This window comes from Aricia agestis, chromosome 1 (assembly GCF_905147365.1).
Source record: "Aricia agestis chromosome 1, ilAriAges1.1, whole genome shotgun sequence".
In the NCBI taxonomy this organism is placed as follows: domain Eukaryota; kingdom Metazoa; phylum Arthropoda; class Insecta; order Lepidoptera; family Lycaenidae; genus Aricia; species Aricia agestis.
Genome location: NC_056406.1, coordinates 22,892,819 through 22,911,306, shown reverse-complemented (window position 1 = coordinate 22,911,306; position 18,488 = coordinate 22,892,819). Strand labels below are relative to the sequence as shown.

At 35.5% G+C, this 18,488-nt stretch overlaps 1 non-coding gene across 1 annotated transcript; it reads left to right on the top strand.

Annotated features, from left to right (window-relative positions):
• The first annotated feature begins 12,163 nt into the window (after window positions 1–12,163).
• Window positions 12,164–12,234, top strand: Trnag-ccc. Its single transcript has one exon. It is a non-coding gene; the product is annotated as a tRNA-Gly (tRNA).
• Window positions 12,235–18,488: the final 6,254 nt, after the last annotated feature.

Here is an 18,488-nt window from a genome sequence, read left to right as displayed (position 1 = left end):
TATTTCGGCACGGGGGTGTGACGCCGTGTGCTCACAGAGAGGTCTCGTTTGACAGTGGCGAGGTATGCGCAATCTCTGCTATATAAAACGCCCCACGCGTATTGTTCATGGGAAACCATCCGCGATTAGTAACGAATTAGTCACTGGAGTTCGAAAATTGAAAATTGTTTTTCAGATTCGTTTGTAAAACTTAGTTAAGCAACAACAAGCAGTACAAGACGAGCTTATACGAAATGCGGATTAGTTTAAATGTAACGTATTATGAATATGTATATAATGCGATACACAAAATACAATATGCCGTTTCTTTCTTCTCATCAACTTTATTTAAGAAACAATTATTCATTATTTTAATGACACGGTAGTGGCCTGTCAATAGGAATAATTTTTTTCACATAAAATATGTAGTTATAAATTATTATATAATATTTTTACCAAATAAATACTTACCTACTTCATTTTTCACTCTCAACTAAAAACCAAATAAAAACTTCGAATATCATTTATCAATATCGTTTAAAGCAATCAATTGTGGGGTCGGTTGACAAAATATCCCATTATTGTGGATCGGCGTTTGATTGAGAGGGCCGGTGGGTCACGTGACCCCGTGCTGGGGTCCAACCCCATCGCCCCTCATTAGGGTCGGTCGCGTGACATTGTTAAAATGCAAATTGTACAACTATCATGTTTGTTTAACGTATAATGTCGTGTAATGATCGTACTCATGTTTTTTGTTCCATACAATATGAACATGATAATTATTGTAGATGTAGACTTGAGTAGTTATTTTCGCGAAACCTTGATAATTACAGCTAAAATATATAAATTGGTGTAGCTAAGTAATAAATTTAGGGCCTGTTGGTGATAGCCTTGTCAGGAAGTGTCCTGATAAGGCTATCCACCAATTAACTTGACAGATCAAGTATGGAGAATCTGTCAAAAAAGTTGAGAATAGTCTATTAGGCACTTTATCAGAAACTAGTGAAACAGGCTCTTAGTATAGTCTAAATAGGAATTTGTAATTTATACAGCAGTTAAACACCTTACACACATTGTCGTAGACCTACTTGTAGACCGTCTACGACATCCGTAGAACGGCTCTACGAACATCATCTCACTCAAAATTGTGACGCTTATCTGAACTAGAGAGTTTTACTTCCTTACCAGGTTAGTGAATAACATTTATATAGAAGTTTTATTGGTTTACTTCATGTCTTGTTAATCACGATGGTATAATTTCTGTAATCTCTAGGGCTGCAGCGTAGCAGCGAGAAGAACCAGCAACATTAAAAATAATCGACAGATATCAATGTATATTGTCAGCTTATGTTTTTCAACTTGCTTTAGAAGGTCTAAGATGAATAATTTAAACATTCTAGAATTTACGGTCGTAAAAGACAAGTTGAGACATAATGTCGTAATTAGCATCACCAATCAGTCAAGATGTATGCGCAGTCAGGGTATGCAAATACAGCGTCTTCTTTGATGTGCTCACTATGACACAACCTTTATAACGTTATTAAAATTAAATGCCTTGAGGTAATAAAGTTACTTGTATTATTAATTTGTTAGAAATTATAAAATAAGTTTAGAAATTAAATTGTCCTCAAGATTTAGCAATGGTGGTCCTTTTTTGTTTAGATTTTTAGATATTCTCAGATAATTAGTGCCTAATTTCAACAAAAGTTGGTTTAACTTTAATACTTTCGTTCTATTAACTTTCTAAACAGTAAAATGCAAAATGTATTGTAAGCACATTACTAGATGCGCGCTGATGCGTTAACCCAATCCTACCAACTACAGTTGTTGCTATAGCAAAACAATTCGGTATCATGTCGCACACGCATGGAGCCTTAGTGTTGAGTTTGATTTGAAGAACGACACAGTAACACTACTATATGTTATCTATAGATACGGGACACTAAAGCCTATAAGGTGGTCCTTGTATGGTCCCCAATAAAAGTGCCAATTAGCTCACTGGGATGAGCTACAAACATCCCTCACTTAACATCCAGCCGTAAACACGGTGTCGCTAACAGCGTTTACAGCTGTTGACTTTGTGTTATGATACTGGTAACTTTGTGTTATAATAATTTCTAATAGAACTTGAAATACTAAGGTTTTCTCCTAAAAAAGGAAATGAGGAAGATATGCGCAGTATTTAGGGTGAAACCTATCAAGATCGTTTGTATCCCCTAAAAATCCATCCAAAAAAAATATGGGAACCAAGCCGTTGTCGACCAAATTATAATCGTTTGCAAATATAAGTAGTCTTGGACTAAGTGTAATAAGACTTGGGTAGTCGCGTGAAGAGGTAGTGTAGATAAACGAAGAGATGGACAGATATATAATATAGATATATATAATGCATAGAAATATTTTAAATTCCATAAAAAAATAAAAAAATAAATATATATATATATATATATATATATATATATATATATATATATATATATATATATATATATATATATATATATATATATATATATATATATATATATATATATATATATATATATATATATATATATTTATTTTTTTATTTTTTTATGGAATTTAAAATATTTCTATGCATTATTGTAATATATTTTATAGTTGGTGTGATACATTGCTAACTGTTCTTATAATATTATATAACGTAAAGGAGGTGGGTATTCGTTGGTATACGAAACTAGAATTACAATATGTAAGTGAATACGTAAATGAAGTGGTTGTACAAATGACGGTGTTACGTCACAACACAACAGGTACTCAGGGAAATTACACCAGACCTACACTCTTTACATTTAATGCTGTCATAGAGCTACAAAATAGGTAGACATGTCTAAGATACGATCTCGGAGATAAATAGACAGTAACTCCATTCTGCTGGTTTAATTCAATATTTTAATATGGTTTCGATGAAGAATCGTTAAAAACTACAAAATGGTATTTTCAATAAATGTTAAACCAACGATCAAAATCGTTCTCATTGGTTAAACCTCCGAAAATCAGTTGTTTAACGTTTGCTTGACCTAAAATAAATAAAGTATTTCACTGTTTGGCAGTACTGGATCTGATCAAGAGACAGAAGTAAGAACTGGATTGAAGAGTAAGAGTTTGTCAAAATTTTCATCAAATAAGGTTCACACGTAGCGACATTTAATATATTTAGAGTATTTGCCTCCTGTTACGTCTAACGTATTCCTCACTCTATGGCCGCCATTCGCCATTACACTGTGATTATTGTTATAAAGTTTGCTTAAGGGTGTTTTAAGAGCTGAATAAGTAGAGATTACAGGTTGCGATACTGTAGAAGTAGTTGGCTATAGTAGCTAGAATTGTCTATGCCGTGTCGAAGTATCTATTAATTTGCCGATGTTTCTGTTTACCAATAAATAACTTCATAGGACTAAAACTAAGCAAAACTGAGAAACAGTTTTTTTTTAATATTTGAAAATTGGTATTTTGGCTGTACGACTTATATAATAATAATAATTATGTAGCACTGGTGTCGGTCGGCTCAATTCAGACCGCGACGCGACGAGGCGAGGCGAGGCGCGGCGCGAGTTAAATTTGTATGAACTTGACAGATTTAAATTGCGTGAGACGTCTTGCGAATCTGTCAAATCCATATAAAATTAGAAATGCATCTACGCGTCGCGTTGCGGTCTGAATCAACCCTTAGGATAAAACAAAACGCGACTCTTTATAAGTCTCTTAAATCTGACGTGCCGTGTAAGCCCCAAAGCCTGCTGAAAATATACATTAATATTATACACACTTGTGATTTGTAAAGCATATCTTCTATCACAGTCAAGTAAGACAATAAATAGGTATTTATGGTTTTGTCTACATACACGAATATCATTCCTTTTTACTCCAAACAAATTAAAAATGTAAAGACCGGCAACGCACCTGCAGCTCTTCTGATGTTGCGAGTGTCCATAGGCGACGGTAGTTGCTTTCCATTAGTCGACCCGTTTGCTCGTTTGCCCCCTAAGACTGTAAAAAAAGACTTTTGGGTAGTTTTTATTATTCGTAGCTTTTGGGATATTTATTTTCATAAAACAGCGATACTGAATAATAGTCAAAGGCCTCAAGCAAATTGGTGGTAGTGTTTATGGTTAAAGAGTCGTGAACCACCTGCGAATTACGTTGACAGCCTACAGCTACTGTCGTGCGCTGTGCCGTTATTATCTTTAGCAGACTTAATAGAAACTTTACGGTGAAATATTCAATTTTCTAGCAAAATGTTTATGTTTTCAAATTATATGTCTAATACTGTACAGCTGGCTAGATCTTTTAAGATTTTCTAATGTTACGTTAACGCATAAACAATATCTTAAAAAATTTAGAGCAAAGCTGGTGTACGATTATTGAAGAAAAGATTATAACTGTAGAAATTAATGTAAGTAGATAAATATTTATCAACACTCTCTAGTTAGAGAGACTGCTACGTTGGAGTAGTTTAGAGATAGAGTTCCTAAGATTTACTATTAAATGACTCGATTTTGTCGATGTTTGAGTACTTTAAGAACAAAATAAGCTTCTGCAAAAAAGATAACCTTACATATAATTATTCATAATACAAACATAGTTCAGACAAAATTTCAAATTCTTTACAGAATTTAAATTTATTTTCTAAATTTAAAATGTCCGCATACAAAATTGTATAAGCCCACACTAATTGCTGAGATAGGCGCGATGAGAGCGGGCACAATCACTTTTAGGGGGCCATATTGAAGGGCTATAAATCAGCAAGGGTCTGCGATAAGGGCGGACGCACACAACATCACCGCATAAAAATTGTTGCAATATAAAACAGAATGCTGGAAAAATTTGAGCTCTGTATATTTTGCTTCCGCTTATTGGAAAAAATGAAGGATTAGCAAATAATGAAAGGACCATATTATAGCTTTTTCACAAAGTATGGTAGCCAAAATATACACCTAGTTTAATATTGTATCTTAAGACTCACATGTATAAAAACTATTTAGCATTTCCATAAAATATACATACTTTTGTACGTAAGCTTATAAAAAGTTGATATAAATCCAAATCACTTTTCCAACGACTAATAGAAAACGACAACAATCTTGCATCTACATTGCACAGTGTAAACATTATATAAGTAACGGGAATTAAATGTTAATTATCGCTATATCAAATTGATTGTAACATTTATTTAAATATTGAGCGTGTCCAGTGTGGCGTACATTGTGGCGGCTCGTTAGCATGCGCACGCGACATTTCGCAAGGGCTAATTGCGAGCATTTACCCATCTGATAAACGCCGGGCCGCGCACCTGCGCCAGTGTGCGTACCGCTAAGGACGAGCGCTCATTTAATAAATTTTTAAGACAGTTTAATGCTATAATACAAAACAATAATGCCCAGAAAAAAAATCTTACAAAACAAATGTGTTGTATTGCAATAATCATGACTTCATAAGACTGTCGTGGCTCAAGTGAGCGCTCGCCTTAAAATTTTATTTAAATTAATCTAGTTTTTGCTCCCTATGATACCTAGGTCGTGAGGTATGTTTGCCCTTATATCATGAGGTCGTCTTGATAGAGTCGAGGAGAGATTGAAGTTATTGATCAAATAATAATACAAGTCATGATCAGAAAAGTACACGCCAATACTTTTCTTAAAAACCTATACTATCCCACTGCTGGGCACTGGCCTCCCTTAAGGACTTAATACTCTTACCCATAATAGTATGGTTTAATTGTTTTAATTAAACCATACTATTATAAAATAATAATTATTATAAAATAATTTAAATTTCAAAATAATCAATTTAAGCCACTAGGTTTTAAATAAAAAATCATTATAGGGTTTGGAATGGATGTCCTCAAAATTATTATTTAAGACCATTTTTTACTTCTATAAAATCGTTAACTCAGAGTATATAAGTATACTATGCTGTGCTAAGGCACATCTACGTTTTATAGATCTCGAATATCTATAGATCCATTAGCATTCTAAACACTTCTTGTCGGACCATAAACTACACGTTCCGATATTTTTCCCGCTGCTAGTAATTTGTTAATTGTATGGTAATACGGACTATTATCATCCAATGGCTATCGAATGCGATTTGCGATACAACCTGGTTAATGCTTAGAATAGTTTATGTAATTTATGATTCATCTTACGATCGACCAACGAGATCCATTACGGAAACTTAGATCGAGAAAAAGCTAGATTGTATTTATTATTTTGAATGATGCTGGTCTGCTGCAAGTCCGAGAAAATTATAAATCCGTTTACCAAATTTGGACTTCTTTGGATACTAGTTAATGATTTAGTTATCGCGCGAAAATCGTAAATTTTTCGCATCGCAACAAAACTTTCCTATGTCCTTTCAAGTCTCTCAAAGTATCTTCTTACAAAATTTCATCTAAATCAGATCGTTCGTTTAAACGTGAAGAACTTACAGACAGACAGATTTATTATGCACTTTCGTATTTCTAACATTTGTATGCATAATATTTATCTTGAAGTTTTGATGGCAATATTCGTATAAAAATAATATTATCCTCATTAAATAGGAGCGGCATTCGACGTCCGTCCCCGCGCGTGACGTACGAGCGACTGCGCATGCCGCGCGCGCCGAGCGTGGTTCGTTATCTGAGGGTATTATAAAAAGTTTCAACATCCTAGTAATTGATTCGAACTATACGGTATGTGAAATGCAAATTGCAACTAATTATAACGTTCAGGTTTATTTAGTTAACGTTAATTAAACATTTATAAGATTATTCTTCTATATCGGGCAGGGTATCGGATGAGTAAAGTGCCTTCTTGCGGGTTTTATTTTCGGGCGTAGCAACTCTACGTCATATTTAGTATTTAAAGATTCTCAAACATTGTGGTTCTTACTTGTTAAAATTGATGTAAACATATTTTTTTAGGATTTCCTTACAAAGATGCAGTAATAATGTTAATTATGATACTCTTCATCTCGCAAAATTATAAAAAAGGCGGACAAAGTTAAGAGCAAAATCTTATCTAGCATATCAAAGAGCAACTTACATCTCAATATTGATATTAATGACCTGCCGCGACAAGTGGTACTCGAGTATTCGGAGTGGTATAATTTGTCAGCGGTATGTGTATCAATTCATCAGCTAGTCTGATCGATATTTATCAAATTAATAGATCGGATTTCGTCAGGTCGGCCAATGGCCATAGAGCTGTGGGAAAGCCACCGGTGCGCAGTCATCGTCATAGATTAACTTGTAGAGGAGATTAATTGTCTTACGTGAAAATTTAACCAAGTTCTTTAACTTGTTTATACATAATATAGTTGTTTTCTATCCAAAATATTATATAATTTGTTTGAGTGAAACAGTGTAGAGATTCTTAGTATAGCACGAGAACGAATTGGTCCAACCAGTGTAACTTTGGTCCAAAGATGTCCAAAGGTTCATTAAATATCAAAGTAAATAAATATCATAATTATCCATTTTAAACATTTAATTCTTTTAAAATATTAAAACTAACAGGTACACGAGTATGTTAAAAATCATAATGTCAACAATCCATACCTACTAATATTATAAATGTGAAAGTGTGTTTGTCTGTCCATCTGTCTGTCTGGCTGTCTGTCTGTCTGTCTGTTTGTTACATCTTCACGCCCAAACCGCTGAACCTTTGCTGAAATTTGGTATAGAGATACTTTGAGTCTCGGGGAAGGGCATAGGATACTTTTTATCCCGCAAAAATGTACGGTTCCTACGCGATAAACTAATTTAGGCGCAACAGTGTTGAGTTCGTCATCTTGTGACGTTTAACATATTTTGCCTCTCATAAGCTGTATCCGTGTAGGCATTAAACTATTCTCGGTTGCTGATTATTCTTCGTAATAATTATTCTAGTATTCCGACCACCAGGGTAGTCATAAAGAATATTTGGATGGTAGTTTAATTACCTTCCATTGTGAGAGGTGAATCGAACCTATTGAATTTATATACCCGCCATATACCTAATTATGACATAGTTCTACATAAATACATGCTAATATTATAATTAATGCGAAAGTTCTTCTTCACGCTCAAACCTCTGAACCGATTTTGCTATTTGCCATGGAGATACTTTGAGTCCCGGAAAAGGATATTAATGATACTTTTTATCCTGGAAAAATATAACGAATTTTGGCGCAACGGAGTTACGGGCTTCATCTAGTGATTCATAGTTTCCTAGGGAAACCCACATTTGGCACCTCAATTCATTAATCAATCCTTAGATTTGGGAGCTATAAATTATTATCTTTATATTCGAACAAGCAAGGTAATTATGTATTGTAAATTTAATAGATCTTAATCACTGGTTAACTTCATGTTAAATCTATTGTAAAGGTGTTGAATCAGAATCAGACTTAATGCACGTTTATGACCTTTGAGTGCTAAAAAGCCTTTTATATCTGAGTCATATCAAACCTTCTTTTATGTAAAACTGTAATTATATAGTGTCAGAAGGTTTAGGGATTAAGGTAGAGTCAAAATAGTTATATTTTTATATAGCAAGATTCCATACGCCTTGTTCGTTTAAATATATAGGTAATTGCTATGTACAAACAATCTATATTAGTTATTAAAAATTTCTGTCTAAAATTTACAAAGAGGAAAATTATTACGTTATTTGCTGCAAAACATTATGTATTTGCGAAGACAAAAACGAAGAATTCCAAACTCGGAAAAGTTTTTTGATTTCGCAACTTCCACCGTTCCAGACTGGAATTTCGGGGATTGTTGGAATGTGGAATTGAAAAAGTGGGAAAGGGCGGGGGCGGGGCGTGCAGTGGGTGGGGATTTTCCGATACCTACGTGATTGTATGTAGGAGTAGTAAGTTTCTGTTATTTTAATGAGTAGTGCCCGTGGCGTTGCTCTTTTGATATAACGTGAGTAGGTGGTGTATTCTTTAAGTGAGTTAGGTAACTATATAATTAATAACTATTATATTGCTTAGTTATCGCTTTTCTTTAAAAACATGTTTAAGTTTTAGAAGTATATCCTTCATCTTTGGTATTGATAAATAAGATTATTGTAATTATAAGTGAATAATTATTGTATCGTAATAATTATTACTTAATCTTTTATCTTACTCATCGATATCAAATTCTCACACAGCTTAAACTAAATTACCATTGGGCCTCAAACAAAAAGTTACATAACATAAAATGGACCACTCAATACGGACGACAGTGATACGCAAATAATGACAATATGACGCGTCACTATCTTCGTCTCGATGACGAGCTGATCTCACGGACTCTGCGTTACCATCGACTACCTTATTCCCAAGTGGTAAGGTTGATAATCCCTCAACAGACTTGACAGAGTTTGACTTCAGTAATGTGTCAATCGCTCCTCCCTCGTTATTAATAACGAAGTCAACTCCCCGCGTGAGAAACCGAAGTGACTTAGAGATGGTAAGATTAAGTAATTGACGGTTTTGGTTCGGTTCTTATAATTAATACTATGGGACTGTGCTGACTCATTACATGTTTATTTAGTGTATTATTAAGTTTTTGTAGTGGAATTATAGTCACAATATTTGTGATTTTAAAGGCTTTTGGCGATTCATTTTCAAATTTAGCTTTTGTTTTGAGAAAATAGTTGTTACAAACCTGTTATTAGCTTTTATTAGGTGTATAATCGGGATATAATTAGGTTCAAAACCACTTTGAAACCTGAAGGTTAAGTTGATTGAACCGAAGCTCAGCAATATGCAGAACAATTATTATTATTGCCAGTAATTATTTTCTCAATACAGCAGATACGCCGCACACGCAAAAAATATATTAAAACATAATATACTTAAACATAATTGAAAAAAGTTATTCATATCTTTTGATTTTGCTGATTTGAATAACTATATTCCAGACTCTACACTCTATTGTTTATAATCCACAGACTTTCTAATTACTAGCATAGTATAAGAAATTTACATTTTACGCTTACATTTACTCAAATATAGTAAATCCAAAACCAGCAAGGCTAGCATAACAACAGTAGACATGAAAAAGAATCTACATACTGACAGATTGTATCGACAAAATGGCGGTTCCCATTCTCTAACTGTAACTTTGTCTTGTCTAACTGTCACTTTGTCTATTCTTCCGTAGAAAGAAACCGTTTCTATGGTGACCATGCTACGCCTGCTGAAGGGCACTATCATAGAGTAGCTATAGTAGCTATAGAACTCTACAGTATAATCTACAGACCGACTACAAGTACCATTTAAATACTCGGCTAAGTAAACAATTTGATTCATGTGACGGAATCTCGGCCCTTCCCACAACTTTAAGTGGAATTTTCATTGTCTAGACTGATTTCTATGGAATTGATTATGCTGATTTATTGCGAAAATCTTCCATTGAATTTCTCAGGGGTTTATCCCACTGAATCATACCTGCTAACTTTTTGTTAAGTATAACGATAATAGCGTTCTCGAAAATTCTGATTCAGTGAAAGCTCCTGAAATGACTAATACTTAATGATATTAATCACGTTTGATTTCACAATCCAGACGTGCGGTGCTAAAATGCTGCTCCTGATAACTTTTTACGTGCCCCACTGCCCGGGCAAAGAATAGTTAGAGATGGGCAGTGACTAGTACCAAATAAATAACTTTTTCTGTCATGGAAACTCAACAAGATCTGTGGTCGTTTAGGTACATCTAGATGCTAGACAAATGCACAGTATTTAGTGGTTTCCTATAAATATTACATTTTACTAATGAAAATGTCTCAGTTTTCAGGATTTTATTCTCTAAACTTTTTAATTGTGTAAACATGAAATAAAACCCTCAAAAGTTCCACATCATAGACGACTCTATAATACGCCACATTCTAATTGTTGTATAATGTAAATGCGCGTATCGGCGCGGGCGTCGCGGCTATTAGCGGTCCATTAAGCGGGAATTATATCGATCCGCGCTCACATTCCGATGAAATTGGTAATGAGATAAGGATCTACTGAGCGTGAGACCAACGCTTCAACCTTTTATTTCTTTATTTCGCTACTTTTTTGCTTTCACTTATGAATCAGACTTTGACGCGTGAATCGCTGTCAATTAGTGGTTTTCTGGGGTTGAAAGTTTTATATGAGTTGTAAATATATGGTCCAAACCTGGAGCCGGTTGCAAAATTTTATAGTCATCAAAATAACGAGGTTTATAATTTCATATACATGCTGTTTTGTATGAAATTTTGTGCCACGATTTACCGTTTGGACTTTAGCTTGTTTCAGATCTTGTATGTAGCTTTAGAAAAAATAAAATAAGTCGTTAAAAAAGCTTTTAATAAAGGTGATGATATAATCATAATTTATTATCGCCACCCATTGCGGGTTCGGAATCCCGATTAAGCCCATAACGTCATGAGAAGGATATTTATAGCTCAATTTGGGGTATGTTTTGAATGTAAAACGGTGGTGATCTAGGTCCATATATAAATTTTATCACTTGACACCTCGTTCGTGCCACTCACTCCACTAAACCTACACGATTTACTCTCAAAATCACATTAATGTCAGACTTCGGGACTTCTGCTTTGTGTAAAGTGCATTGATAATAATCTCGGCGGCTCTCGATCGGCGTGCAGGATGGGAATAGGATTGACGGTATGTGTGAAAGGAATGGGTATAGTGAATAGAAACATCAAAATTTTACAGCGTTTTTATTGCGCCCGCGCCGATTCGACTGTTTACACGCCCGCGTCCGGTATATTCGGTACAGGGTGGCCAGCTTTTCACTGGACGTCAGCTTTTATGAATATTTGATAAGGGATGTGCTAATAGTTATAATTTTAAAAATTAGAATCATAACTTGAAAGACATCGTTTAAAAGTCCAAAAGATACTTGCTTTTGAACAATAAACTTATTTCCGAAATCCAGAGTAAACTTATCACGTAGACGTCAGACGTGCTACGAAATTATTGCGGTAGATATTTAGAATACCTACTGAGTAAGTAGGTAAGTAAAGAGTAGAAATTACTTTAGTAGTAAGCCCTACTCTACTTAAAACTAATGTAAGTAGAGTAAAAAAAAATAATATGTAATTCTCGTTCTTACTTTAAACTTTTTGTAAAAAAAAAGTATACACAGTAAAAATTTCCTGGAATACTCTCAAAATCTAGACGGTAATTTCGCTTACGCGTCTCGAGCACTGCTGGTGTAGTGGTATCATGCAAGATTCCCATTCTTGCGACCCGGGTTCGATTCCCGGGCAGTGCAGCCCTTTTATGTTTTTTTTGCTTTCAATAACTTTTTCTTAATATGACATTTCTTAAATAATAAATAAAATTATTTTTATGGATGATATTATATGGGAACCTTTTGTTTAATTTTATCTGGAATCCGGAAGGATGTGTCATGGCGGATGTTCCAAGTCCAAGACGCTTTTGTGACTAATGTTTCATCAAAAATCACACCAATTATCTTTTGAACATTGACCTGACGAGAGACCTTGGTAAGGGTTTAACATATTACTATCTAGAAATATAATATTATGTTAAACACTATATTATTATACTTGCCCGCGTATATTAAGACGTCGCACGGAAACAGTATGTTTTTTCGCTAAATTGTTGTGTAATACTAATTTAATTCAATTGTCAAACTAATACCATATATAAGTACTAATAGTTTTAATAATATTATCATTTGCGATGCCTTTTAATTTCGAACTTCTACAGTGCGAATATTATACCTACTTATAACGAAAGAATCTTGGTCAAAGGCCCAATTTGAGAATGAACAATGAGCAAAGATCATATAGATATATTATATAGATATATTCTATATAGTAATTTATCTATCGTAAAAAACATTTGGTGTTTTTCACCTAGTTCACTATTTGATTGACTAATGTAAAACATATTATTATCATGTTACCAATCAACAAGGTTATTGAAAAGATGAACTGCTTTCAAAACCTCAGAAATTATGATAATTCACCAATACCACGTCTTCATCTCTCCTTAACATCAGTAGCCCTAGCATGGCCACAATAGAAATACGAAAGTATAGATTTAAACTGTGGAGATAAACCGAAGGTGTCGTTCCGATCTTTACCACAGTTTATCTATACTTATGTTTTTCTACTGTGGCCATGCTAGGGCTACAGGAACCAGGATACTGCAGTCTACCACGCCAGCCTACTGCGGTTTGACCGCGGTTAATATTGAATACAACAGTCGTAATTAAGTAACTCATTGCGTCGCTGGCCCGTAAACGCGGAATTACTGTTAACGCTCGCTACGACATTCTAAACGCGCTGATGTAGTGTGGATACTCCATGAAAAAATCTGGGAAATCCAGCGTACGATGAAGTATGTGGTAGCGGCTAGAGTCAAAGAGATAGAGCAGCATTACAGCCTTACAGGAATAAGAACAAAGAATTTTAGGAACTGTGGTATGCTCGGAAAAGTTTAGATAGGTACCTATTGCTACAATATTTTTATCCCAAACTATGACCAAACAATTTAATAATTAAAAAAAATATCTTCGTTTGTGGTAAGTATTTTTAAAGTAGGGCATTGCCCCTCTAGCTAGTACCTATAATAGCTACCTATAGTAGCTACGGCCGTGAACGATTTTATGATGCAGATGTTGATCAGAAGGCTTGGAACAACGCGGAGCGTATCGATGCCTTTTTAAATAACCCAATCTTATAACCGCGCGGGAGGCCCCGCCATGGAGTGGAAAGATTCAACAAAAATATGAGTGTTTTCTCAAGTATCTACCTCCGGTTTTTCGCTATTTAAGAGCATAAAAAAACGAAAGTAGAGAAATTTACTCATGATTTTTTTAATCCATACTTGTATGCCTGACCGCATTGTCTGTCTGTCTGTAACCTCTTCACACCCAAACCGCTAAGCCGATTCTGCTGAAAGGACATTGGATACTTTTTATTCGAGAAAAATGTACGGTTCCCGCGCGATAAACGAATTTTGGCGCAACGGAGTTGCAGGCGTCATCTCATATTTTAATACTACGGTACGGCATGTCCACACAACCTCTCGCCGGGAACAATAACTCGTAAACGTTTATCATCCGTACCAAATGAGTATTTTTCAAAGGCACTAATTATTTCCCCGGCTACAACAACAATAATTGATTTTCCGCCGCGGCTGCGATCCACTTTATTATTTTTCAATTTTTTGCGACTTGACACCCCGTATTGTTTAAAGTTGTAATTTTTGATGTTCATTTTAATATGTTTTCATGGTAATAATGTAGCTGGTTCTTAATTGACTGTTGGCTTTATGCGATGCAATAATATTATGTGTCGCCATACTGATGTACGTAATTAAATATTCTAAGACCTAAGTGATAAGTCCTAATTCGTAAAGTCTAAATCCACATTTAGTTGATTTATTGATGTGCTATAAAATATAATTAAGAGTTTATAGTAGTCTGGTTACAAAGGTATGTGAACATACGAGTGATAGCATCTATAGCTCATCGCGTGCGTCATTATTAGTCACAATTCATTAGGTTTTTCGTCAAGCTCACGACTTCAATAGGGATGTCTAGTGTCCGGTATCGACATATCGACATATCGACGCTCTCATCTCAGATCGCTATCGACGATCTTGCACAGTCACCGGTCCGGGGTGGCATCATGCTTCATTGTGCCCGTTGAGCATCTAATGTATGGAATCTAATTGGAACTTACGCCGTATCGAAACGACAGGCAGTAAAATGTATGTAATGGCGTTTAAGACATTTGGTTCAGATTACAGATTATGACATTGCTCGTAAGTTGAAAGCTAATCAAAATGTTTTAATCGATCACGCGATAATGCGAGTGATGTGCCTCACTCGATATTTTATTAGATTGTTAAATTTTATATTTATATGCAAGTCGATAATTGTACTCATGAAATATTACTGTATAAAATGAATAGATAGATATATCAATGGCCTCATTGGTAAGATAATAAATTAATAACAAATACTGAAAGGTCAAAAAAAGTAATTTTATAGATAAGAAAATTAATTTTATAAAATTTTACGATTCTGTTCTTTAAGTTGGAGTAGATTTTAATTTTATTATACTTTAAGTCATAATATAATTTAAATGGAATTTTAAATTAAGTTATTAAAGCACTTTTTGGAAAATTTGAACTTCATAATGTCTACTAATGTTTTGCATATTTTATGATCGCTGAAATTATGGATTAAAATTTTATCGACAAGATTGTCGATATAAATTATTTTTAATTATTGTCGATAAAAATCTTATTATGCACATCACTAAAACCAGACGTAACGAATTCTATGCATTACAGGTATTGATTTGTGAGACGTTTCTCGTGAAATGAACTACTATTAATTGGATTCCTCATAGTTTTGTGTTGTTAAATATAATTTATATGAGGAGTTACAATCTTGAAATAGTAGATAACGGTTCAATATATTTTAAGTTTTGTTACTGAGCCCAATTAAAAAAGATATTCATTTCTATTGTTTTCCTTAAATTTTACTTTTATTTGTTATTTACTTTTATGAGCAAATGTTTTAAAAAGCACCAAATGAGTAAAGCTCATATTATGTCCCTTATTTGCTAAAGCCATAATTTGTAATTATTGTGATAATATGATAATTAAATATCAATCTACTGGGTTCGTGATCTGAAATCAATTGTATATAAAAAGATGTCGTGCTGTTTATAACTAAATTCCTCTGAAACGGCTGGATCTACTTAGATGAAACTTTGCATGCTTATCCTTTAGGTTTGAGAATCGGTCAAATATTTTTTCATTTTCGAAAAGACGTTTATATATAGCCAAAGAACGTTTGCCGAGTCCACCAGTTTTTTTTTTTTAATGCTATAAGGGGGCAAACGAGCAAACGGGTCACCTGATGGAAAGCAACTTCCGTCGCCCATGAACACTCGCAGCATCAGAAGAGCTGCAGGTGCGTTGCCGGCCTATTAAGAGGGAATAGGGTAATAGGGGAAGGTAGGGATGGAAAGGGAACGGAATAAGGGAGGGAAGGGAAGGGGATTGGGCCTCCGGTAAGCTCACTCACTCGGCGAAACACAGCGCAAGCGCTGTTTCACGCCGGTTTTCTGTGAGGACGTGGTATTTCTCCGGTCGAGCCGGCCCATTCGTGCCGAATCATGGCTCTCCCACGTCAAAAATTAATTATGCTTATGTGCTTGGAAGTGCACTAGTTAAATACTGATATTTGTCTATCAGTGGCATGGGGCAAAAAGGCGTACACAGGAATGATTTTAGTGAGGCACTCGACACAGTTTGTTTGGGCGAGAGTGTTGGTCCTGTGCATTCTGTCCACGTTTGAGCCGCCCGACTGTTTGACGAGACTGTTTACATACTTAGGTGCACTAGAAAGTGTCTTCATTGAGTGGAAAGTAGAGTACTCAGGTAAGCTCTAGGTATGTTTGGAGTAGGCTCTAAGCCTATGTTTGAAAGACAGTCTAAACTAGATTCAAAATTCAAATAGCGACTATAACTGACTAGATGTTCCGCGCGGCTTCGCCCGCTTAATTCAGGAATTTCACGGGAACCGTGAATTTTTCCACAAAAAATAGCCTATGTCCCTTCACGTAGTCTACTGTTTAAGTGTGCTAAATAACATGAAAATTGCTCCAGTAGTTGTTAAGATAATAAGCAATTTCAAATATTTTCCCCGTTTTTTCCACCCTCTATATAAATTATAGCCCATAGCCTTTCTCAATAAATGGGCTATCTAACACTGAAATAATTTTTAAATCGGACCAGTAGTTCCTGAGATTAGCGAGTTCAAACAAACAAACAAACTCTTCAGCTTTATAATAATTATTAAGTATAGAATATGATAAGAGTTGATTCAAAATAGTAGAGAACAGACGTAGAGTATATGTATATTAGGTATATTATGCTTAAATGATATGCTTAACAGAAGTAAAAACTAAAAATAGTATTCTGAAATCGCAGAATTCTGTCTGTAGTGGTCATTGACTCCCTGGCCTGTCAAAAAATTTGTCAATTGCGTCAGACGTCTTGAGAATCTGTCAAATCCATACTAATTTAGAAATGCATCTACGCGTCGCGTTGCGGTCTGAATCAACCCTTAGGGTCAATTCAGACCGCGACGTGACGAGGCGATGCGAGGCGCGGCGCGGCATAAATTTGTATGGATTTGACATACATATTTCAATTGCGTGAGGCGTCTTGCAAATCTGTCAAATTCATATAAATTTAGAAATGCACTGCAATGGTGATATCGTATTTTTTTTTATTAAATAAGGGGGCAAACGAGCAAACGGGTCACCTGATGGTAAGCAACAGGGATGTTGCGGATCCCGATTTTTTCACATCCGCGGATGCGAATGCGGATCCGGATATTTAGAGGTTCACATCCGCGGATGCGGATGTTTCGGATCCTACATAAATATAGTTTACTAGCTGTCCCGGTGAACTTCGTGTCACTTTAAAACCTTCCCTGGACTTCTACGAATATTTTAAGACTAAAATTAGCCCAATTCGTTCAGCCGTTTTTGAAAATTATCACGGCTAAGAAGACTTCATAAGTTATTAAAAGTACAAAGGAATTTTTCGTTCAAATTCCTTTGAATGTAACTGAGATGATGTTGTTAGTAGTGTAAAACATGTTATAATTGTACATTAATTGACGAAACAAAACTTATCAAAAACTGGCAGTACTACGGAACCCTTTATTGTGCGTGGCTGATACGCACTTGGCCGGCTTTTTCGCTCCCATTGGTCATTTGTCACGCGCAAACGGCATGCGCCATTCCTCCCGATGTTTTTTTTTCTTGTCGCAACTCGTATGACATTCGCATCCGCATAAAAATCCGCATTAATTTAATGCGGATGCGGATGCGGATATTCGCAACATCCCTGGTAAGCAACTACCGTCGCCAATGGACACTCGCAACATCAGAAGAGCTGCAGGTGCGTTGCCGGCCTTTTGAGAGGGAATACGCTCTTTTCTTGAAGGTTTGCAGGTCGTATCGGTCCGGAAATACTGCTGGTGACAGTTCATTTCAGAGTTTTACAATGCGCGGCAGAAAGTTACGCGAAAAACGCACTGTGGAAGACTGCCACTCATCAAGGTGATGAGGATGGTATGTTTTTCGCGTGGGACGATAGCGAAAAGTTGCAGGTGGTATGATTCCGAAAAATTCCTCAGAGCACTCCCCGTGATACAACCGATAGAGGATGCAGAGCTACATCTCGGCGTAATTCCAGGGGGTCCAAGCTGTTTGAAACACTATGGCAGTCAACAATTCGAGCGGCCCTTCGTTGGATACGATCCAGAGGGAGCAGTTGGTATTTTGGCGCCACTGTCCAGAGATGAGAACAATATTCCTTATGAGACCGAACCTGCGCCTTGTAGAGTTGTAGGCGTTGGTCCGGACTGAAGTACTGTTTCGCTCTGTTAAGAACACCAAGCTTCTTCGAGGCTAATTTGGCCTTACCCTCTAGATGATATCGGAACTGGACTTCGCTCGA